This window comes from Somniosus microcephalus, chromosome 13 (assembly GCF_052327205.1).
Source record: "Somniosus microcephalus isolate GS21.2 chromosome 13, FLI_Smic_1.0, whole genome shotgun sequence".
Classification (NCBI taxonomy): Eukaryota; Metazoa; Chordata; class Chondrichthyes; order Squaliformes; family Somniosidae; genus Somniosus; species Somniosus microcephalus.
The window spans coordinates 44043343-44070572 of NC_140999.1; the positions used below are offsets into that span (position 1 = coordinate 44043343).

Below are 27230 nucleotides of genomic sequence, written 5' to 3' on the forward strand. Positions count from 1 at the left end.
GTAACCAGACTGCTCTGATTGCTGTAACCAGACTGCACTGATTCTTGTAACCAGACTGCACTGCTTGCTGTAACCAGACTGCACTGATAACTGTAACCAGGCTGCACTGCTTGCTGTAACCAGACTGCACTGATAACTGTAACCAGACTGCACTGCTTGCTTTAACGAGACTGCACTGATTACTGTACGCAGATTGCAATGATTATTGTATCAGACTGCACTGCTTAGTGTAACCAGTCTGCTCTGATTGCGGTAACCAGACTGCACTGATTGCTGTAACCAGACTGCACTGATTGCTGTAACCAGACTGCACTGATTGATGTAACCAGTCTGCACTAATTGCTGTAACGAGACTGCACTGATTACTGTAACCAGACTGCACTGATTACTGTAACCAGACTGCACTGATTGCTGTAACCAGACTGCACTGATTGCTGTACCCAGACTGCACTGATTGCTGTAACCAGACTGCACTGATTGCTGTACCCAGACTGCACTGATTGCTGTAACCAGACTGTACAGATTGCTGTAACCAGATTGCACTGATTGCAGTAACCAGACTGCACTGATTGCTGTAACCAGACTGCACTGATTAATAAAACTAGACTGGACTGATTATTAATACCAGGCTGCCCTGATTGCTGTAACCAGACTGCTCTGATTGCTGTAACCAGTCTGCACTGATTCTTGTAACCAGACTCCACTGATTGCTGTAACCAGACGGCACTGATTGCTGTAACCAGACTGCACTGATTGCTGTAACCAGACTGCACTGATTGCTGTAACCAGACTGCACTGATTACTGTAACCAGATTGCACTGATTGCTGTAACCAGACTGCACTGATTACTGTACGCAGATTGCAATGATTACTGTATCAGACTGCACTGCTTATTGTAACCAGTCTGCTCTGATTGCGGTAACCAGACTGCACTGATTGCTGTAACCAGACTGCACTGATTGCTGTAACCAGACTGCACTGATTGCTGTAACCAGACTGCACTAATTGCTGTTACCAGACTGCAGTGATTACTGTAACCAGACTGCACCGATTGCTGTAACCAGACTGCACTGATTACTGTAACCAAACTGCACTGATTGCTGTAACCAGACTGCACTGATTGATGTAACCAGACTGCACCGATTGCTGTAACCAGACTGCACTGATTGCTGTTACCAGACTGCAGTGATTACTGTAACCAGATTGCACTGATTACTGTAACCAGACTGCACTGATAACTGCAACCAGACTTCACTGATTGCTGTAACCAGACTGCACTGATTGATGTAACCAGACTGCACCGATTGCTGTAACCAGACTGTACTGATTGCTGTAACCAGACTGCACTGATTGCTGTAACCAGACTGCACTGATTACTGTAACCAGTCTGCACTGATTGATGTAACCAGACTGCACCGATTGCTGTAACCAGACTGTACTGATTGCTGTAACCAGACTGCACTGATTGATGTAACCAGACTGCACCGATTGCTGTAACCAGACTGTACTGATTGCTGTAACCAGACTGCACTGATTACTGTAACCAGATTGCACTGATTGCTGTAACCAGACTGCACTGATTACTGTACGCAGATTGCAATGATTACTGTATCAGACTGCACTGCTTATTGTAACCAGTCTGCTCTGATTGCGGTAACCAGACTGCACTGATTGCTGTACCCAGACTGCACTGATTGCTGTAACCAGACTGCACTGATTGCTGTAACCAGACTGCACTAATTGCTGTTACCAGACTGCAGTGATTACTGTAACCAGACTGCACCGATTGCTGTAACCAGACTGCACTGATTACTGTAACCAAACTGCACTGATTGCTGTAACCAGACTGCACTGATTGATGTAACCAGACTGCACCGATTGCTGTAACCAGACTGCACTGATTGCTGTTACCAGACTGCAGTGATTACTGTAACCAGATTGCACTGATTACTGTAACCAGACTGCACTGATAACTGCAACCAGACTTCACTGATTGCTGTAACCAGACTGCACTGATTGATGTAACCAGACTGCACCGATTGCTGTAACCAGACTGTACTGATTGCTGTAACCAGACTGCACTGATTGCTGTAACCAGACTGCACTGATTACTGTAACCAGTCTGCACTGATTGATGTAACCAGACTGCACCGATTGCTGTAACCAGACTGTACTGATTGCTGTAACCAGACTGCACTGATTGATGTAACCAGACTGCACCGATTGCTGTAACCAGACTGTACTGATTGCTGTAACCAGACTGCACTGATTGCTGTAACCAGACTGCACTGATTGCTGTAACCAGACTGCACTGATTGCTGTAACCAGACTGCACTGATTACTGTAACCAGTCTGCACTGATTAATAAAACTAGACTGCACTGATTAATAAAACCAGACTGCACTGATTGCTGTAACCAGTCTGCACTGATTAATAAAACTCGACTGCACTGATTAATAAAACCAGACTGCACTGATTGCTGTAACCAGACTGCACTGATTGCTGTAACCAGACTGCACTGATTGCTGTAACCAGACTGCACTGATTGCTGTAACCAGACTGCACCGATTACTGTAACCAGACTGCACTGATTGCTGTAACCAGACTGTACTGATTGCTGTAACCAGACTGCACTGATTGCTGTAACCAGACTGCACTGATTACTGTAACCAGTCTGCACTGATTAATAAAACTAGACTGCACTGATTAATAAAACCAGACTGCACTGATTGCTGTAACCAGTCTGCACTGATTAATAAAACTAGACTGCACTGATTAATAAAACCAGACTGCACTGATTGCTGTAACCAGACTGCACTGATTGCTGTAACCAGACTGCACTGATTGCTGTAACCAGACTGCACCGATTACTGTAACCAGACTGCACTGATTGCTGTAACCAGACTGCACCGATTACTGTAACCAGACTGCACTGATTGCTGTAACCAGACTGCACTGATTGCTGTAACCAGACTGCACTGATTGCTGTAACCAGACTGCACTGCTTGCTGTAACGAGACTGCACTGATTACTGTACGCAGATTGCAATGATTACTGTAACCAGACTGCACTGCTTAGTGTAACCAGTCTGCTCTGATTGCGGTAGCAAGACTGCACTGATTGCTGTAACCAGTCTGCACTGATTGCTGTAACCAGACTGCAGTGATTACTGTAACCAGACTGCATTGATTGCAGTAACCAGACTGCACTGATTGCTGTAACCAGTCTGCACTGATTGCTGTAACCAGACTGCAGTGATTACTGTAACCAGACTGCATTGATTGCAGTAACCAGACTGCACTGATTGCTGTAACCAGACTCCACTGATTACTGTAACCAGACTGCACTGATTGCTGTAACCAGACTGCACTCATTGCTGTAACCAGACTGCACCGATTACTGTAACCAGACTGCACTGATTGCTGTAACAGACTGCACTGATTGCTGTAACCAGACTTCACTGATTGCTGTAACCAGACTGCACTGATTGCTGTAACCAGACTGCAGTGATTGCTGTAACCAGACTGCACTGATTGCAATAACCAGACTGCACTGATTGCTGTAACCAGACTGCACTGATTACTGTAACCGGATTGCACTGATTGCTGTAACCAGACTGCACTGATTCCTGTAACCAGACTGCACTGATTACTGTAACCAGAATGCACTGATTGCTGTAACCAGACTGCACTGATTGCTGTAACCAGACTGCACTGCTTGCTGTAACGGGACTGCACTGATTACTGTAACCAGAATGCACTGATTGCTGTAACCAGACTACACTGATTGCTGTAACCAGACTGCACTGATTGCTGTAACCAGACTGCGCTGATTCCTGTAACCAGACTGCACTGATTACTGTAACCAGAATGCACTGATTGCTGTAACCAGACTACACTGATTGCTGTAACCAGACTGCACTGATTAATAAAACTAGACTGCACTGATTGCTGTAACCAGTCTGCACTGATTGCTGTAACCAGACTGCAGTGATTACTGTAACCAGACTGCACTGATTGCAATAACCAGACTGCACTGATTGCTGTAACCAGACTGCACTGATTACTGTAACCGGATTGCACTGATTGCTGTAACCAGACTGCACTGATTCCTGTAACCAGACTGCACTGATTACTGTAACGAGAATGCACTGATTGCTGTAACCAGACTGCACTGATTGCTGTAACCAGCCTGCACTGATTACTGTAACCAGACTGCACTGATTGCTGTAACCAGACTGCACTGATTGCTGTAACCAGACTGCACTGATTACTGTAACCAGAATGCACTGATTACTGTCACCCGACTGCACTGATTGCTGTAACCAGACTGCACTGATTGCTGTAACCAGACTGCACTGATTGCTGTAACCAGACTACACTGATTGCTGTAACCAGACTGCACTGATTGCTGTAACCAGACTGCACTGATTCCGGTAACCAGACTGCACTGATTACTGTAACCAGACTGCACTGATTGCTGTAACCAGACTGCACTGATTGCTGTAACCAGACTGCACTGATTGCTGTAACCAGACTGCACTGATTCCGGTAACCAGACTGCACTGATTGCTGCAACCAGACTGCACTGATTGCTGTAACCAGACTGCACTGAATTCTGGAACCAGTCTGCACTGGTTAATAAAACAAGACTGCACTGATTACTGTAACCGGACTGCACTGATTAATAAAACTAGACTGCACTGATTAATAATACCAGACTGCACTGATTGCTGTAACCAGACTGCACTGATTACTGTAACCAGACTGCACTGATTAATAAAACTAGACTGCACTGATTACTGTAACCAGACTGCACTGATTGATGTAACCAGACTGCACTGATTGATGTAACCAGACTGCACTGATTGCTGTAACCAGACTGCACTGATTGCTGTAACCAGACTGCACTGATTACTGTAACCAGACTGCACTGATTGCTGTAATCAGACTGCACTGATTGATGTAACCAGACTGCACCGATTACTGTAACCAGACTGCACTGATTAATAAAACTAGACTGCACTGATTAATAAAACCAGACTGCACTGATTGCTGTAACCAGACTGCACTGATTGCTGTAACCAGACTGCACTGATTGCTGTAACCAGACTGCACTGATTGCTGTAACCAGACTGCACCGATTACTGTAACCAGACTGCACTGATTGCTGTAACCAGACTGCACTGATTGCTGTAACCAGACTGCACTGATTGCAGTAACCAGACTGCACTGATTAAGAAACCCAGGCTGCACTGATTGCTGTAACCAGTCTGCACTGATTAATAAAACTAGACTGCACTGATTAATAAAACCAGACTGCACTGATTGCTGTAACCAGACTGCACTGATTGCTGTAACCAGACTGCACTGATTGCTGTAACCAGACTGCACTGATTGCTGTAACCAGACTGCACTGATTGCTGTAACCAGACTGCACTGATTGCTGTAACCAGACTGCACTGATTGCTGTAACCAGACTGCACCGATTACTGTAACCAGACTGCACTGATTGCTGTAACCAGACTGTACTGATTGCTGTAACCAGACTGCACTGATTGCTGTAACCAGACTGCACTGATTACTGTAACCAGTCTGCACTGATTAATAAAACTAGACTGCACTGATTAATAAAACCAGACTGCACTGATTGCTGTAACCAGTCTGCACTGATTAATAAAACTAGACTGCACTGATTAATAAAACCAGACTGCACTGATTGCTGTAACCAGACTGCACTGATTGCTGTAACCAGACTGCACTGATTGCTGTAACCAGACTGCACCGATTACTGTAACCAGACTGCACTGATTGCTGTAACCAGACTGCACCGATTACTGTAACCAGACTGCACTGATTGCTGTAACCAGACTGCACTGATTGCTGTAACCAGACTGCACTGATTGCTGTAACCAGACTGCACTGCTTGCTGTAACGAGACTGCACTGATTACTGTACGCAGATTGCAATGATTACTGTAACCAGACTGCACTGCTTAGTGTAACCAGTCTGCTCTGATTGCGGTAGCAAGACTGCACTGATTGCTGTAACCAGTCTGCACTGATTGCTGTAACCAGACTGCAGTGATTACTGTAACCAGACTGCATTGATTGCAGTAACCAGACTGCACTGATTGCTGTAACCAGTCTGCACTGATTGCTGTAACCAGACTGCAGTGATTACTGTAACCAGACTGCATTGATTGCAGTAACCAGACTGCACTGATTGCTGTAACCAGACTCCACTGATTACTGTAACCAGACTGCACTGATTGCTGTAACCAGACTGCACTCATTGCTGTAACCAGACTGCACCGATTACTGTAACCAGACTGCACTGATTGCTGTAACAGACTGCACTGATTGCTGTAACCAGACTTCACTGATTGCTGTAACCAGACTGCACTGATTGCTGTAACCAGACTGCAGTGATTGCTGTAACCAGACTGCACTGATTGCAATAACCAGACTGCACTGATTGCTGTAACCAGACTGCACTGATTACTGTAACCAGACTGCACTGATTGCTGTAATCAGACTGCACTGATTGATGTAACCAGACTGCACCGATTACTGTAACCAGACTGCACTGATTGCTGTAACCAGACTGCACCGATTACTGTAACCAGACTGCACTGATTGCTGTAACCAGACTGTACTGATTGCTGTAACCAGACTGCACTGATTGCTGTAACCAGACTGCACTGATTACTGTAACCAGTCTGCACTGATTAATAAAACTAGACTGCACTGATTAATAAAACCAGACTGCACTGATTGCTGTAACCAGTCTGCACTGATTAATAAAACTAGACTGCACTGATTAATAAAACCAGACTGCACTGATTACTGTAACCAGTCTGCACTGATTAATAAAACTAGACTGCACTGATTAATAAAACCAGACTACACTGATTGCTGTAACCAGACTGCACTGATTGCTGTAACCAGACTGCACTGATTGCTGTAACCAGACTGCACTGATTGATGTAACCAGACTGCACTGATTGCTGTAACCAGACTGCACCGATTACTGTAACCAGACTGCACTGATTGCTGTAACCAGACTGCACTGATTGCTGTAACCAGACTGCACTGATTGCAGTAACCAGACTGCACTGATTAAGAAACCCAGGCTGCACTGATTGCTGTAACCAGTCTGCACTGATTAATAAAACTAGACTGCACTGATTAATGAAACCAGACTGCACTGATTGCTGTAACCAGACTGCACTGATTGCTGTAACCAGACTGCACTGATTGCTGTAACCAGACTGCACTGCTTGCTGTAACGAGACTGCACTGATTACTGTACGCAGATTGCAATGATTACTGTAACCAGACTGCACTGCTTAGTGTAACCAGTCTGCTCTGATTGCGGTAGCAAGACTGCACTGATTGCTGTAACCAGTCTGCACTGATTGCTGTAACCAGACTGCAGTGATTACTGTAACCAGACTGCATTGATTGCAGTAACCAGACTGCACTGATTGCTGTAACCAGACTCCACTGATTACTGTAACCAGACTGCACTGATTGCTGTAACCAGACTCCACTGATTACTGTAACCAGACTGCACTCATTGCTGTAACCAGACTGCACCGATTACTGTAACCAGACTGCACTGATTACTGTAACAGACTGCACTGATTGCTGTAACCAGACTGCAGTGATTGCTGTAACCAGACTGCACTGATTGCAATAACCAGACTGCACTGATTGCTGTAACCAGACTGCACTGATTACTGTAACCGGATTGCACTGATTGCTGTAACCAGACTGCACTGATTACTGTAACCAGAATGCACTGATTGCTGTAACCAGACTGCACTGATTGCTGTAACCAGACTGCACTGATTGCTGTAACCAGACTGCACTGATTGCTGTAACCAGATTGCAATGATTACTGTAACCAGACTGCACTGATTAATGTAACCAGATTGCAATGATTAATGTAACCAGACTGCACTGCTTAGTGTAACCAGTCTGCTCTGATTGCGGTAGCAAGACTGCACTGATTGCTGTAACCAGTCTGCACTGATTGCTGTCACCAGACTCCACTGATTACTGTAACCAGACTGCACTGATTGCTGTAACCAGACTGCACTGATTGCTGTAACCAGACTGCACTGATTGCTGTAACCAGACTGCACTGATTCCGGTAAACAGACTGCACTGATTACTGTAACCAGACTGCACTGATTGCTGCAACCGGACTGCACTGATTGCTGTAACCAGACTGCACTGAATTCTGTAACCAGTCTGCACTGGTTAATAAAACAAGACTGCACTGATTACTGTAACCGGACTGCACTGATTAATAAAACTAGACTGCACTGATTAATAATACCAGACTGCACTGATTGCTGTAACCAGACTGCACTGATTACTGTAACCAGACTGCACTGATTAATAAAGCTAGACTGCACTGATTACTGTAACCAGACTGCACTGATTAATAAAACCAGACTGCACTGATTAATAAAACTAGACTGCACTGATTGCTGTAACCAGACTGCACTGATTGCTGTAACCAGACTGCACCGATTGCTGTAACCAGACTGCACTGATTGCTGTAACCAGACTGCACTGATTGCTGTAACCAGACTGCACTGATTGCTGTAACCAGACCGCACTGATTACTGTAACCGGACTGCACTGATTAATCAAACTAGAGTGCACTGGTTAATAATACAAGACTGCACTGATTGCTGTAACCAGATTGCACTGATTGCTGTAACTGGACTGCACTGATTAATCAAACTAGAGTGCACTGATTAATAATACAAGACTGCACTGATTGCTGTAACCACACTGCACTGATTGCTGTAACCAGACTGCACTGATTACTGTAACTGGACTGCACTGATTAATAAAACTAGACTGCACTGATTAATAATACAAGACTGCACTGATTGCTGTAACCAGATTGCACTGATTGCTGTAACCAGACTGCACTGCTTGCTGTAACCAGACTGCACTGATTGCTGTAACCAGACTGCACTGCTTGCTGTAACCAGACTGCACCGATTACTGTAACCAGACTGCACTGATTGCTGTAACTGGACTGCACTGATTTCTGTCACAAGTCTGCACTGATTAATAAAACTAGACTGCACTGATTACTGTAACCGGACTGCGCTGATTAATAAAACTAGACTGCACTGATTTCTGTAACAAGTCTGCACTGATTAATAAAACTAGACTTCACTGATTACTGTAACCAGACTGCACTGATTGCAGTAACCAGACTGCACTGATTGCTGTAACCAGACTGCACTGTTTTCTATAACAAGTCTGCACTGATTAATAAAACTAGACTGCACTGATTACTGTAACCGGACTGCGCAGATTAATAAAACTAGACTGCACTGATTAATAATACCAGACTGCCCTGATTGCTGTAACCAGACTGCTCTGATTGCTGTAACCAGACTGCACTGATTCTTGTAACCAGACTGCACTGCTTGCTGTAACCAGACTGCACTGATAACTGTAACCAGGCTGCACTGCTTGCTGTAACCAGACTGCACTGATAACTGTAACCAGACTGCACTGCTTGCTTTAACGAGACTGCACTGATTACTGTACGCAGATTGCAATGATTATTGTATCAGACTGCACTGCTTAGTGTAACCAGTCTGCTCTGATTGCGGTAACCAGACTGCACTGATTGCTGTAACCAGACTGCACTGATTGCTGTAACCAGACTGCACTGATTGATGTAACCAGTCTGCACTAATTGCTGTAACGAGACTGCACTGATTACTGTAACCAGACTGCACTGATTACTGTAACCAGACTGCACTGATTGCTGTAACCAGACTGCACTGATTGCTGTACCCAGACTGCACTGATTGCTGTAACCAGACTGCACTGATTGCTGTACCCAGACTGCACTGATTGCTGTAACCAGACTGTACAGATTGCTGTAACCAGATTGCACTGATTGCAGTAACCAGACTGCACTGATTGCTGTAACCAGACTGCACTGATTAATAAAACTAGACTGGACTGATTATTAATACCAGGCTGCCCTGATTGCTGTAACCAGACTGCTCTGATTGCTGTAACCAGTCTGCACTGATTCTTGTAACCAGACTCCACTGATTGCTGTAACCAGACGGCACTGATTGCTGTAACCAGACTGCACTGATTGCTGTAACCAGACTGCACTGATTGCTGTAACCAGACTGCACTGATTACTGTAACCAGATTGCACTGATTGCTGTAACCAGACTGCACTGATTACTGTACGCAGATTGCAATGATTACTGTATCAGACTGCACTGCTTATTGTAACCAGTCTGCTCTGATTGCGGTAACCAGACTGCACTGATTGCTGTAACCAGACTGCACTGATTGCTGTAACCAGACTGCACTGATTGCTGTAACCAGACTGCACTAATTGCTGTTACCAGACTGCAGTGATTACTGTAACCAGACTGCACCGATTGCTGTAACCAGACTGCACTGATTACTGTAACCAAACTGCACTGATTGCTGTAACCAGACTGCACTGATTGATGTAACCAGACTGCACCGATTGCTGTAACCAGACTGCACTGATTGCTGTTACCAGACTGCAGTGATTACTGTAACCAGATTGCACTGATTACTGTAACCAGACTGCACTGATAACTGCAACCAGACTTCACTGATTGCTGTAACCAGACTGCACTGATTGATGTAACCAGACTGCACCGATTGCTGTAACCAGACTGTACTGATTGCTGTAACCAGACTGCACTGATTGCTGTAACCAGACTGCACTGATTACTGTAACCAGTCTGCACTGATTGATGTAACCAGACTGCACCGATTGCTGTAACCAGACTGTACTGATTGCTGTAACCAGACTGCACTGATTGATGTAACCAGACTGCACCGATTGCTGTAACCAGACTGTACTGATTGCTGTAACCAGACTGCACTGATTACTGTAACCAGATTGCACTGATTGCTGTAACCAGACTGCACTGATTACTGTACGCAGATTGCAATGATTACTGTATCAGACTGCACTGCTTATTGTAACCAGTCTGCTCTGATTGCGGTAACCAGACTGCACTGATTGCTGTACCCAGACTGCACTGATTGCTGTAACCAGACTGCACTGATTGCTGTAACCAGACTGCACTAATTGCTGTTACCAGACTGCAGTGATTACTGTAACCAGACTGCACCGATTGCTGTAACCAGACTGCACTGATTACTGTAACCAAACTGCACTGATTGCTGTAACCAGACTGCACTGATTGATGTAACCAGACTGCACCGATTGCTGTAACCAGACTGCACTGATTGCTGTTACCAGACTGCAGTGATTACTGTAACCAGATTGCACTGATTACTGTAACCAGACTGCACTGATAACTGCAACCAGACTTCACTGATTGCTGTAACCAGACTGCACTGATTGATGTAACCAGACTGCACCGATTGCTGTAACCAGACTGTACTGATTGCTGTAACCAGACTGCACTGATTGCTGTAACCAGACTGCACTGATTACTGTAACCAGTCTGCACTGATTGATGTAACCAGACTGCACCGATTGCTGTAACCAGACTGTACTGATTGCTGTAACCAGACTGCACTGATTGATGTAACCAGACTGCACCGATTGCTGTAACCAGACTGTACTGATTGCTGTAACCAGACTGCACTGATTGCTGTAACCAGACTGCACTGATTGCTGCAACCAGACTGCACTGATTGCTGTAACCAGACTGCACTGATTACTGTAACCAGTCTGCACTGATTAATAAAACTAGACTGCACTGATTAATAAAACCAGACTGCACTGATTGCTGTAACCAGTCTGCACTGATTAATAAAACTCGACTGCACTGATTAATAAAACCAGACTGCACTGATTGCTGTAACCAGACTGCACTGATTGCTGTAACCAGACTGCACTGATTGCTGTAACCAGACTGCACTGATTGCTGTAACCAGACTGCACCGATTACTGTAACCAGACTGCACTGATTGCTGTAACCAGACTGTACTGATTGCTGTAACCAGACTGCACTGATTGCTGTAACCAGACTGCACTGATTACTGTAACCAGTCTGCACTGATTAATAAAACTAGACTGCACTGATTAATAAAACCAGACTGCACTGATTGCTGTAACCAGTCTGCACTGATTAATAAAACTAGACTGCACTGATTAATAAAACCAGACTGCACTGATTGCTGTAACCAGACTGCACTGATTGCTGTAACCAGACTGCACTGATTGCTGTAACCAGACTGCACCGATTACTGTAACCAGACTGCACTGATTGCTGTAACCAGACTGCACCGATTACTGTAACCAGACTGCACTGATTGCTGTAACCAGACTGCACTGATTGCTGTAACCAGACTGCACTGATTGCTGTAACCAGACTGCACTGCTTGCTGTAACGAGACTGCACTGATTACTGTACGCAGATTGCAATGATTACTGTAACCAGACTGCACTGCTTAGTGTAACCAGTCTGCTCTGATTGCGGTAGCAAGACTGCACTGATTGCTGTAACCAGTCTGCACTGATTGCTGTAACCAGACTGCAGTGATTACTGTAACCAGACTGCATTGATTGCAGTAACCAGACTGCACTGATTGCTGTAACCAGTCTGCACTGATTGCTGTAACCAGACTGCAGTGATTACTGTAACCAGACTGCATTGATTGCAGTAACCAGACTGCACTGATTGCTGTAACCAGACTCCACTGATTACTGTAACCAGACTGCACTGATTGCTGTAACCAGACTGCACTCATTGCTGTAACCAGACTGCACCGATTACTGTAACCAGACTGCACTGATTGCTGTAACAGACTGCACTGATTGCTGTAACCAGACTTCACTGATTGCTGTAACCAGACTGCACTGATTGCTGTAACCAGACTGCAGTGATTGCTGTAACCAGACTGCACTGATTGCAATAACCAGACTGCACTGATTGCTGTAACCAGACTGCACTGATTACTGTAACCGGATTGCACTGATTGCTGTAACCAGACTGCACTGATTCCTGTAACCAGACTGCACTGATTACTGTAACCAGAATGCACTGATTGCTGTAACCAGACTGCACTGATTGCTGTAACCAGACTGCACTGCTTGCTGTAACGGGACTGCACTGATTACTGTAACCAGAATGCACTGATTGCTGTAACCAGACTACACTGATTGCTGTAACCAGACTGCACTGATTGCTGTAACCAGACTGCGCTGATTCCTGTAACCAGACTGCACTGATTACTGTAACCAGAATGCACTGATTGCTGTAACCAGACTACACTGATTGCTGTAACCAGACTGCACTGATTAATAAAACTAGACTGCACTGATTGCTGTAACCAGTCTGCACTGATTGCTGTAACCAGACTGCAGTGATTACTGTAACCAGACTGCACTGATTGCAATAACCAGACTGCACTGATTGCTGTAACCAGACTGCACTGATTACTGTAACCGGATTGCACTGATTGCTGTAACCAGACTGCACTGATTCCTGTAACCAGACTGCACTGATTACTGTAACGAGAATGCACTGATTGCTGTAACCAGACTGCACTGATTGCTGTAACCAGCCTGCACTGATTACTGTAACCAGACTGCACTGATTGCTGTAACCAGACTGCACTGATTGCTGTAACCAGACTGCACTGATTACTGTAACCAGAATGCACTGATTACTGTCACCCGACTGCACTGATTGCTGTAACCAGACTGCACTGATTGCTGTAACCAGACTGCACTGATTGCTGTAACCAGACTACACTGATTGCTGTAACCAGACTGCACTGATTGCTGTAACCAGACTGCACTGATTCCGGTAACCAGACTGCACTGATTACTGTAACCAGACTGCACTGATTGCTGTAACCAGACTGCACTGATTGCTGTAACCAGACTGCACTGATTGCTGTAACCAGACTGCACTGATTCCGGTAACCAGACTGCACTGATTGCTGCAACCAGACTGCACTGATTGCTGTAACCAGACTGCACTGAATTCTGGAACCAGTCTGCACTGGTTAATAAAACAAGACTGCACTGATTACTGTAACCGGACTGCACTGATTAATAAAACTAGACTGCACTGATTAATAATACCAGACTGCACTGATTGCTGTAACCAGACTGCACTGATTACTGTAACCAGACTGCACTGATTAATAAAACTAGACTGCACTGATTACTGTAACCAGACTGCACTGATTGATGTAACCAGACTGCACTGATTGATGTAACCAGACTGCACTGATTGCTGTAACCAGACTGCACTGATTGCTGTAACCAGACTGCACTGATTACTGTAACCAGACTGCACTGATTGCTGTAATCAGACTGCACTGATTGATGTAACCAGACTGCACCGATTACTGTAACCAGACTGCACTGATTAATAAAACTAGACTGCACTGATTAATAAAACCAGACTGCACTGATTGCTGTAACCAGACTGCACTGATTGCTGTAACCAGACTGCACTGATTGCTGTAACCAGACTGCACTGATTGCTGTAACCAGACTGCACCGATTACTGTAACCAGACTGCACTGATTGCTGTAACCAGACTGCACTGATTGCTGTAACCAGACTGCACTGATTGCAGTAACCAGACTGCACTGATTAAGAAACCCAGGCTGCACTGATTGCTGTAACCAGTCTGCACTGATTAATAAAACTAGACTGCACTGATTAATAAAACCAGACTGCACTGATTGCTGTAACCAGACTGCACTGATTGCTGTAACCAGACTGCACTGATTGCTGTAACCAGACTGCACTGATTGCTGTAACCAGACTGCACTGATTGCTGTAACCAGACTGCACTGATTGCTGTAACCAGACTGCACTGATTGCTGTAACCAGACTGCACCGATTACTGTAACCAGACTGCACTGATTGCTGTAACCAGACTGTACTGATTGCTGTAACCAGACTGCACTGATTGCTGTAACCAGACTGCACTGATTACTGTAACCAGTCTGCACTGATTAATAAAACTAGACTGCACTGATTAATAAAACCAGACTGCACTGATTGCTGTAACCAGTCTGCACTGATTAATAAAACTAGACTGCACTGATTAATAAAACCAGACTGCACTGATTGCTGTAACCAGACTGCACTGATTGCTGTAACCAGACTGCACCGATTACTGTAACCAGACTGCACTGATTGCTGTAACCAGACTGCACCGATTACTGTAACCAGACTGCACTGATTGCTGTAACCAGACTGCACTGATTGCTGTAACCAGACTGCACTGATTGCTGTAACCAGACTGCACTGCTTGCTGTAACGAGACTGCACTGATTACTGTACGCAGATTGCAATGATTACTGTAACCAGACTGCACTGCTTAGTGTAACCAGTCTGCTCTGATTGCGGTAGCAAGACTGCACTGATTGCTGTAACCAGTCTGCACTGATTGCTGTAACCAGACTGCAGTGATTACTGTAACCAGACTGCATTGATTGCAGTAACCAGACTGCACTGATTGCTGTAACCAGTCTGCACTGATTGCTGTAACCAGACTGCAGTGATTACTGTAACCAGACTGCATTGATTGCAGTAACCAGACTGCACTGATTGCTGTAACCAGACTCCACTGATTACTGTAACCAGACTGCACTGATTGCTGTAACCAGACTGCACTCATTGCTGTAACCAGACTGCACCGATTACTGTAACCAGACTGCACTGATTGCTGTAACAGACTGCACTGATTGCTGTAACCAGACTTCACTGATTGCTGTAACCAGACTGCACTGATTGCTGTAACCAGACTGCAGTGATTGCTGTAACCAGACTGCACTGATTGCAATAACCAGACTGCACTGATTGCTGTAACCAGACTGCACTGATTACTGTAACCGGATTGCACTGATTGCTGTAACCAGACTGCACTGATTCCTGTAACCAGACTGCACTGATTACTGTAACCAGAATGCACTGATTGCTGTAACCAGACTGCACTGATTGCTGTAACCAGACTGCACTGCTTGCTGTAACGGGACTGCACTGATTACTGTAACCAGAATGCACTGATTGCTGTAACCAGACTACACTGATTGCTGTAACCAGACTGCACTGATTGCTGTAACCAGACTGCGCTGATTCCTGTAACCAGACTGCACTGATTACTGTAACCAGAATGCACTGGTTGCTGTAACCAGACTACACTGATTGCTGTAACCAGACTGCACTGATTAATAAAACTAGACTGCACTGATTGCTGTAACCAGTCTGCACTGATTGCTGTAACCAGACTGCAGTGATTACTGTAACCAGACTGCACTGATTGCAATAACCAGACTGCACTGATTGCTGTAACCAGACTGCACTGATTACTGTAACCGGATTGCACTGATTGCTGTAACCAGACTGCACTGATTCCTGTAACCAGACTGCACTGATTACTGTAACCAGAATGCACTGATTGCTGTAACCAGACTGCACTGATTGCTGTAACCAGCCTGCACTGATTACTGTAACCAGACTGCACTGATTGCTGTAACCAGACTGCACTGATTGCTGTAACCAGACTGCACTGATTACTGTAACCAGAATGCACTGATTACTGTCACCCGACTGCACTGATTGCTGTAACCAGACTGCACTGATTGCTGTAACCAGACTGCACTGATTGCTGTAACCAGACTACACTGATTGCTGTAACCAGACTGCACTGATTGCTGTAACCAGACTGCACTGATTGCTGTAACCAGACTGCACTGATTCCGGTAACCAGACTGCACTGATTGCTGCAACCAGACTGCACTGATTGCTGTAACCAGACTGCACTGAATTCTGTAACCAGTCTGCACTGGTTAATAAAACAAGACTGCACTGATTACTGTAACCGGACTGCACTGATTAATAAAACTAGACTGCACTGATTAATAATACCAGACTGCACTGATTGCTGTAACCAGACTGCACTGATTACTGTAACCAGACTGCACTGATTAATAAAACTAGACTGCACTGATTACTGTAACCAGACTGCACTGATTGATGTAACCAGACTGCACTGATTGATGTAACCAGACTGCACTGATTGCTGTAACCAGACTGCACTGATTACTGTAACCAGACTGCACTGATTGATGTAACCAGACTGCACTGATTACTGTAACCAGACTGCACTGATTGCTGTAACCAGACTGCACTGATTACTGTAACCAGACTGCACTGATTGCTGTAACCAGACTGCACTGATTGATGTAACCAGACTGCACCGATTGCTGTAACCAGACTGCACTGATTACTGTAACCAGACTGCACTGATTGCTGTAACCAGACTGCACTGATTGATGTAACCAGACTTCACCGATTGCTGTAACCAGACTGCACTGATTGCTGCAACCAGACTGCACTGATTGCTGCAACCAGACTGCACTGATTGCTGTAACCAGACTGCACTGATTGCTGTTACCAGACTGCAGTGATTACTGTAACCAGACTGCACTGATTGCTGCAACCAGACTGCACTGATTGCTGTAACCAGACTGCACCGATTGCTGTAACCAGACTGCACTGATAACTGCAACCAGACTTCACCGATTGCTGTAACCAGACTGCACTGATTGCTGCAACCAGACTGCACTGATTGCTGTAACCAGACTGCACCGATTGCTGTAACCAGACTGCACTGATAACTGCAACCAGACTTCACTGATTGCTGTAACCAGACTGCACTGATTGATGTAACCAGACTGCACCGATTGCTGTAACCAGACTGTACTGATTGCTGTAACCAGACTGCACTGATTGCTGTAACCAGACTGCACTGATTACTGTAACCAGTCTGCACTGATTAATAAAACTAGACTGCACTGATTAATAAAACCAGACTGCACTGATTGCTGTAACCAGTCTGCACTGATTAATAAAACTCGACTGCACTGATTAATAAAACCAGACTGCACTGATTGCTGTAACCAGACTGCACTGATTGCTGTAACCAGACTGCACTGATTGCTGTAACCAGACTGCACCGATTATTGTAACCAGACTGCACTGATTGCTGTAACCAGACTGTACTGATTGCTGTAACCAGACTGCACTGATTGCTGTAACCAGACTGCACTGATTACTGTAACCAGTCTGCACTGATTAATAAAACTAGACTGCACTGATTAATAAAACCAGACTGCACTGATTGCTGTAACCAGTCTGCACTGATTAATAAAACTAGACTGCACTGATTAATAAAACCAGACTGCACTGATTGCTGTAACCAGACTGCACTGATTGCTGTAACCAGACTGCACTGATTGCTGTAACCAGACTGCACTGATTGCTGTAACCAGACTGCACCGATTACTGTAACCAGACTGCACTGATTGCTGTAACCAGACTGCACTGATTGCTGTACCCAGACTGCACTGATTGCAGTAACCAGACTGCACTGATTAAGAAACCCAGGCTGCACTGATTGCTGTAACCAGTCTGCACTGATTAATAAAACTAGACTGCACTGATTAATAAAACCAGACTGCACTGATTGCTGTAACCAGACTGCACTGATTGCTGTAACCAGACTGCACTGATTGCTGTAACCAGACTGCACCGATTACTGTAACCAGACTGCACCGATTGCTGTAACCAGACTGCACCGATTACTGTAACCAGACTGCACTGATTGCTGTAACCAGACTGCACTGATTGCTGTAACCAGACTGCACTGATTGCTGTAACCAGACTGCACTGCTTGCTGTAACGAGACTGCACTGATTACTGTACGCAGATTGCAATGATTACTGTAACCAGACTGCACTGCTTAGTGTAACCAGTCTGCTCTGATTGCGGTAGCCAGACTGCACTGATTGCTGTAACCAGTCTGCACTGATTGCTGTAACCAGACTGCAGTGATTACTGTAACCAGACTGCATTGATTGCAGTAACCAGACTGCACTGATTGCTGTAACCAGTCTGCACTGATTGCTGTAACCAGACTGCAGTGATTACTGTAACCAGACTGCATTGATTGCAGTAACCAGACTGCACTGATTGCTGTAACCAGACTCCACTGATTACTGTAACCAGACTGCACTGATTGCTGTAACCAGACTGCACTCATTGCTGTAACCAGACTGCACCGATTACTGTAACCAGACTGCACTGATTGCTGTAACAGACTGCACTGATTGCTGTAACCAGACTTCACTGATTGCTGTAACCAGACTGCACTGATTGCTGTAACCAGACTGCAGTGATTGCTGTAACCAGACTGCACTGATTGCAATAACCAGACTGCACTGATTGCTGTAACCAGACTGCACTGATTACTGTAACCGGATTGCACTGATTGCTGTAACCAGACTGCACTGATTCCTGTAACCAGACTGCACTGATTACTGTAACCAGAATGCACTGATTGCTGTAACCAGACTGCACTGATTGCTGTAACCAGACTGCACTGCTTGCTGTAACGGGACTGCACTGATTACTGTAACCAGATTGCAATGATTACGGTATCAGACTGCACTGCTTAGTGTAACCAGTCTGCTCTGATTGCGGTAACCAGACTGCACTGATTGCTGTAACCAGACTGCACTGATTGCTGTAACCAGACTGCACTGATTGCTGTAACCAGATTGCAATGATTAATGTAACCAGACTGCACTGCTTAGTGTAACCAGTCTGCTCTGATTGCGGTAGCAAGACTGCACTGATTGCTGTAACCAGTCTGCACTGATTGCTGTCACCAGACTCCACTGATTACTGTAACCAGACTGCACTGATTGCTGTAACCAGACTGCACTGATTAATAAAACTAGACTGCACTGATTGCTGTAACCAGACTGCACTGATTGCTGTAACCAGACTGCTCCGATTACTGTAACCAGACTGCACTGATTGCTGTAACAGACTGCACCGATTGCTGTAACCAGACTTCACTGATTGCTGTAACCAGACTGCAGTGATTACTGTAACCAGACTGCACTGATTGCAATAACCAGACTGCACTGATTGCTGTAACCAGTCTGCACTGATTGCTGTAACCAGACTGCAGTGATTACTGTAACCAGACTGCACTGATTGCAATAACCAGACTGCACTGATTGCTGTAACCAGACTGCACTGATTACTGTAACCGGATTGCACTGATTGCTGTAACCAGACTGCACTGATTCCTGTAACCAGACTGCACTGATTACTGTAAGCAGAATGCACTGATTACTGTAACCAGACTGCACTGATTGCTGTAACCAGCCTGCACTGATTACTGTAACCAGACTGCACTGATTGCTGTAACCAGACTGCACTGATTGCTGTAACCAGACTGCACTGATTACTGTAACCAGAATGCACTGATTGCTGTAACCAGACTACACTGATTGCTGTAACCAAACTGCACTGATTGCTGTAACCAGACTGCGCTGATTCCTGTAACCAGACTGCACTGATTACTGTAACCAGAATGCACTGATTGCTGTAACCAGACTACACTGATTGCTGTAACCAGCCTGCACTGATTACTGTAACCAGAATGCACTGATTGCTGTAACCAGAATGCACTGATTCCTGTAACCAGACTGCACTGATTACTGTAACCAGAATGCACTGATTGCTGTAACCAGAATGCACTGATTCCTGTAACCAGACTGCACTGATTACTGTAACCAGACTGCACTGATTGCTGTAACCAGACTGCAATGATTGCTGTAACCAGACTGCACTGATTCTTGTAACCAGACTGCACTGATTGCTGTAACCAGACTGCACTGATTGCTGTAACCAGACTGCACTGATTGCTGTAACCAGACTGCACTAATTACTGTCAGCAGATTGCAATGATTACTGTAACCAGACTGCACTGCTTAGTGTAACCAGTCTACTCTGATTGCGGTAACCAGACTGCACTGATTGCTGTAACCAGACTGCGCTGATTGATGTAACCAGACTGCACTGATTACTGTAACCAGACTGCGCTGATTGATGTAACCAGACTGCACTGATTGCTGTAACCAGACTGCACTGATTACTGTAACCAGACTGCGCTGATTGATGTAACCAGACTGCACTGATTGATGTAACCAGACTGCACTGATTGCTGTACCCAGACTGCACTGATTGCTGTAACCAGACTGCACTGATTGCTGTACCCAGACTGCACTGATTGCAGTAACCAGACTGCACTGATTTCTGTAACCAGACTGCACTGATTAATAAAACTAGACTCCACTGATTGTTGTAACCAGACTGCTCTGATTGCTGTAACCAGACTGCACTGATTACTGTAACCAGACTGCACTGATTAATAAAATTGGACTGCACTGATTAATAATACCAGACTGCACTGATTGCTGTAACCAGACTGCACTGATTACTGTAACCAGTCTGCACTGATTACTGTAACCGGACTGCACTGATTAATCAAACTAGAGTGCACTGATTAATAATACAAGACTGCACTGATTGCTGTAACCAGATCGCACTGATTGCTGTAACCAGACTGCACTGATTCCTGTAACCAGACTGCACTGATTACTGTAACCAGAATGCACTGATTGCTGTAACCAGACTGCACTGATTGCTGTAACCATACTACACTGATTACTGTTACCAGACTGCACTGATTAATAAAACTAGACTACACTGATTAATAATACAAGACTGCACTGATTGCTGTAACCAGATTGCACTGATTGCTGTAACCAGACTACACTGATTGCTGTAACCAGCCTGCACTGATTACTGTAACCAGAATGCACTGATTGCTGTAACCAGAATGCACTGATTCCTGCAACCAGACTGCTCTGATTCCTGTAACCAGAATGCACTGATTGCTGTAACCAGACTGCACTGATTGCTGTAACCAGACTGCACTGATTCTTGTAACCAGACTGCACTGATTGCTGTAACCAGACTGCACTGATTGCTGTAACCAGACTGCACTGATTGCTGAAACCAGACTGCACTAATTACTGTAAGCAGATTGCAATGATTACTGTAACCAGACTGCACTGCTTAGTGTAACCAGTCTGCTCTGATTGCGGTAACCAGACTGCACTGATTGCTGTAACCAGACTGCGCTGATTGATGTAACCAGACTGCACTGATTACTGTAACCAGACTGCGCTGATTGATGTAACCAGACTGCACTGATTACTGTAACCAGACTGCGCTGATTGATGTAACCAGACTGCACTGATTGCTGTACCCAGACTGCACTGATTGCAGTAACCAGACTGCAGTGATTGCTGTAACCAGACTGCACTGATTGCTGTTACCAGACTGCACTGATTAATCAAACTAGAGTGCACTGATTAATAATACCAGACTGCCCTGATTGCTGTAACCAGACTGCTCAGATTGCTGTAACCAGACTGCACTGATTAATAAAACTAGACTACACTGATTAATAATACAAGACTGCACTGATTGCTGTAACCAGATTGCACTGATTGCTGTAACCAGACTGCACTGATTAATAAAACTAGACTGCACTGATTGCTGTAACCAGACTGCACTGATTAATAAAACTAGACTACACTGATTAATAATACAAGACTGCACTGATTGCTGTAAGCAGACTGCACTGATTGCTGTAACCAGACTGCACTGATTGCTGTAACCAGACTGCACTGATTGCTGTAACCATACTGCACAGATTTCTGTAACCAGACTGCACTGATTGATGTAACCAGACTGCACTGATTGCTGTACCCAGACTGCACTGATTGCAGTAACCAGACTGCACTGATTGCTGTAACCAGACTGCACTGATTAATAAAACTAGACTGCACTGATTAATAATACCAGACTTCCCTGATTGCTGTAACCAGACTGCACTGATTGCTGTACCCAGACTGCACTGATTACTGTAACCAGACTGCACTGATAACTGTAACCAGACTGCACTGATTAATAAAACTAGACTGCACTGATTAATAATACCAGACTGCACCGATTACTGTAACCAGACTGCAGTGATTACTGTAACCAGACTGCGCTGATTGCTGTAACCAGACTCCACTGATTACTGTAACCAGACTGCACTGATTGCTGTAACAGACTGCAGTGATTACTGTAACCAGACTGCACTGATTGCAATAACCAGACTGCACTGATTGCTGTAACCAGACTGCACTGATTACTGTAACTGGATTGCACTGATTGCTGTAACCAGACTGCACTGATTCCTGTAACCAGACTGCACTGATTACTGTAACCAGAATGCACTGATTGCTGCAACCAGACTGCACTGATTGCTGTAACCAGCCTGCACTGATTAGTGTAACCAGAATGCACTGATTGCTGTAACTAGACTGCACTGATTCCTGTCACCAGACTGCACTGATTGCTGTAACCAGACTGCACTGATTCCTGTAACCAGACTGCACTGATTACTGTAACCAGACTGCACTGATTTCTGCAACCAGACTGCACTGATTGCTGTAACCAGACTGCACTGATTAATAAAACAAGACTGCACTGATTACTGTAACCGGACTGCACTGATTAATAAAACAAGACTGCACTGATTGCTGTAACCAGCCTGCACTGATTAGTGTAACCAGAATGCACTGATTGCTGTAACTAGACTGCACTGATTCCTGTCACCAGACTGCACTGATTGCTGTAACCAGACTGCACTGATTGCTGTAACCAGACTGCACTGATTCCTGTAACCAGACTGCACTAATTACTGTCAGCAGATTGCAATGATTACTGTAACAAGACTGCACTGCTTAGTGTAACCAGTCTGCTCTGATTGCGGTAGCAAGACTGCACTGATTCCTGTAACCAGACTGCACTGATTACTGTAACCAGACTGCACTGATTACTGTAACCAGACTGCACTGATTACTGTAACCAGACTGCATTGATTGCTGTAACCAGACTGCACTGATTGCTGTAACCAGACTGCACTGATTACTGTACGCAGATTGCAATGATTACTGTAACCAGACTGCACTGCTTAGTGTAACCAGTCTGCTCTGATTGCGGTAGCAAGACTGCACTGATTGCTGTAACCAGACTGCACTGATTAATAATACCAGACTGCACTGATTGCTTTAACCAGACTGCACTGATTGCTGTAACCAGATTGCAATGATTACTGTAACCAGACTGCACTGCTTAGTGTAACCAGTCTGCTCTGATTGCTGTAACCAGACTGCACTGATTGATGTAACCAGACTGCACTGATTGATGTAACCAGACTGCACTGATTGATGTAACCAGACTGCACTGATTGCTGTAACCAGACTGCACTGATTGCTGTAACCAGACTGCACTGATTACTGTAACCAGACTGCACTGCTTAGTGTAACCAGTCTGCTCTGATTGCTGTAACCAGACTGCACTGATTGATGTAACCAGACTGCACTGATTGATGTAACCAGACTGCACTGATTGCTGTAACCAGTCTGCTCTGATTGCTGTAACCAGACTGCACTGATTGATGTAACCAGACTGCACTGATTGCTGTAACCAGACTGCACTGATTGTTGTAACCAGTCTGCACTGATTGCTGTAACCAGACTGCATTGATTGCTGTAACCAGACTGCACTGATTGCTGTAACCAGACTGCACTGATTGTTGTAACCAGTCTGCACTGATTGCTGTAACCAGACTGCACTGATTGTTGTAACTAGTCTGCACTGATTGCTGTAACCAGACTGCACTGATTGTTGTAACCAGTCTGCTCTGATTGCTGTAACCAGACTGCACTGATTGTTGTAACCAGACTGCACTGATTGCTGTAACCAGACTGCACTGATTGTTGTAACCTGTCTGCTCTGATTGCTGTAACCAGACTGCACTGATTGTTGTAACCAGTCTGCACTGATTGCTGTAACCAGACTGCATTGATTGCTGTAACCAGACTGCACTGATTGCTGTAACCAGACTCCACTGATTACTGTAACCAGACTGCACTGATTGCTGTAACCAGACTGCACTGATTAATAAAAATAGACTGCACTGATTACTGTAACCGGACTGCACTGATTAATAAAAATAGACTGCACTGACGAATAATAGCAGACTGCCCTGACTATTGTAACCAGACTGCACTGAATAATAAAACTAGACTGCACTGATTAACAATACCAGACTGCACTGATTGCTGTAACCAGACTGCAATGATTGCTGTAACCAGATTGCAATGACTCCTGTAACCAGACTGCAATGCTTAGTGTAACCAGTGTGCTCTGATTGCGGTAGCCAGACTGCACTGATTGCTGTAACCAGACTGCAGTGATTACTGTAACCAGACTGCATTGATTGCTGTAACCAGACTGCACTGATTGCTGTAACCAGACTGCACTGATTGCTGTAACCAGACTGCACTGATTGCTGTAACCAGACTTCACTGATTGCTGTAACCAGTCTGCACTGATTGCTGTAACCAGACTGCACTGATTCCTGTAACCAGACTGCACTGATTGCTGTAACCAGCCTGCACTGATTACTGTAACCAGAATGCACTGATTGCTGTAACCAGACTGCACTGATTGCTGTAACAGACTGCACTGATTGCTGTAACCAGACTTCTCTGATTACTGTAACCAGACTGCACTGATTGCAATAACCAGACTGCACTGATTGCTGTAACCAGACTGCACTGATTACTGTAACCGGATTGCACTGATTGCTGTAACCAGACTGCACTGATTGCTGCAACGAGACTGCACTCATTGCTGTTAGCAGACTGCACTGATTGCTGTAACCAGACTCCACTGATTACTGTCACCAGACTGCACTGATTGCTGTAACCAGACTGCACTGATTGCTGTAACCAGACTGCACTGATTACTGTAACCAGACTGCACTGATTACTGTAACCAGACTGCACTGATTACTGTAACCAGACTGCACTGATTACTGTAACCAGACTGCACTGATTGCTGTAACCATACTGCACTGATTGCTGTAACCAGACTGCACTGATTACTGTAACCAGACTGCACTGATTGCTGTAACCATACTGCACTGATTGCTGTAACCAGACTGCACTGATTACTGTAACCATACTGCACTGATTGCTGTAACCAGACTACACTGATTACTGTAACCAGACTGCACTGATTGCTGTAACCAGACTGCACTGATTACTGTAACCAGACTGCACTGATTGCTGTAACCAGACTGCACTGATTGCTGTAAACAGACTGCACTGATTGCTGTAACCAGACTGCACTGATTGCTGTAACCAGACTGCACTGATTGCTGTAACCAGACTGCACTGATTGCTGTAACCAGACTGCACTGATTGCTGTAACCAGACTGCACTGATTGCTGTAACCAGACTGCACTGATTGCAGTAACCAGACTGCACTGATTGCTGTAACCAGACTGCACTGAGTGCTGTAACCAGACTGCACTGATTGCTGTAACCAGACTGCACTGATTGCTGTAACCAGACTGCACTGATTACTGTAACCAGACTGCACTGATTGCTGTAACCAGACTGCACTGATTGCTGTAACCAGACTGCACTGATTGCTGTAACCAGACTGCACTGATTGCAGTAACCAGACTGCACTGATTGCTCTAACTGAGCTGCTAACAAGACCACAATTTAACTTCTGTTACTGGTTCCTTGCAGGATTTTATTAAGCTTCGCACAATTATTACAGTCACAAAGATCCAGAGATGTAGAATTGCACACAAGTTGTGAATAGTATTTAGCATGTGTTAGTCACAGGTTTGTTTCCAGGCTGAGATATTTATTGAAAAAATACAATCGGATTCACAGAAGCTGGAGCCGTCTGTGGGTCTATCATGGGTTCATTCATGTCAGTGGTATTTACAACACAGGCCATTTCCACCTCACCTCTTCTTCACCAGTGGTCCTCAGCAGACAGGCTGCTCCATTTAATTTTTGGTCTCCAGTCCTGGCCTGCCCAGCTGTGGGATGTGGCCGCAGCTGGGATTCAACGCTGTTTGCTCTCCAGCAAAGTTATCAGTTTGGCTCAGTTGGTAGTCTCCTGGGCCAGAAGGTTGTGGGTTCTTGCTTCCTCCAGGACTAGAGCACCTCATCTCGGCCGACACTTCAGTGCAGTACTGAGGGAGTGCAGCATCAGAGAGACCTAAAACCATAAAAGATCCCGATACTCTTTGAAGATTGGCATCTGGTGTTCTCCATCCCCTGGGAACCATTCATCATTCAACTAGCATCACTATAAAGCACATGAAGTAAGTTCATTTCAGTACTGTTTGTGGGACCTTGCTGTGTGAAAATTAGCTACTGTGTT

At 45.0% G+C, this 27230-nt stretch overlaps 1 protein-coding gene across 3 annotated transcripts in view; it reads left to right on the forward strand.

Annotated features, from left to right (window-relative positions):
• Positions 1–27230, forward strand: part of LOC147108286 (caytaxin-like) — an 86012-nt gene that overhangs the window by 42904 nt on the left and 15878 nt on the right. The gene's annotated exons all lie outside the window — the stretch shown is intronic.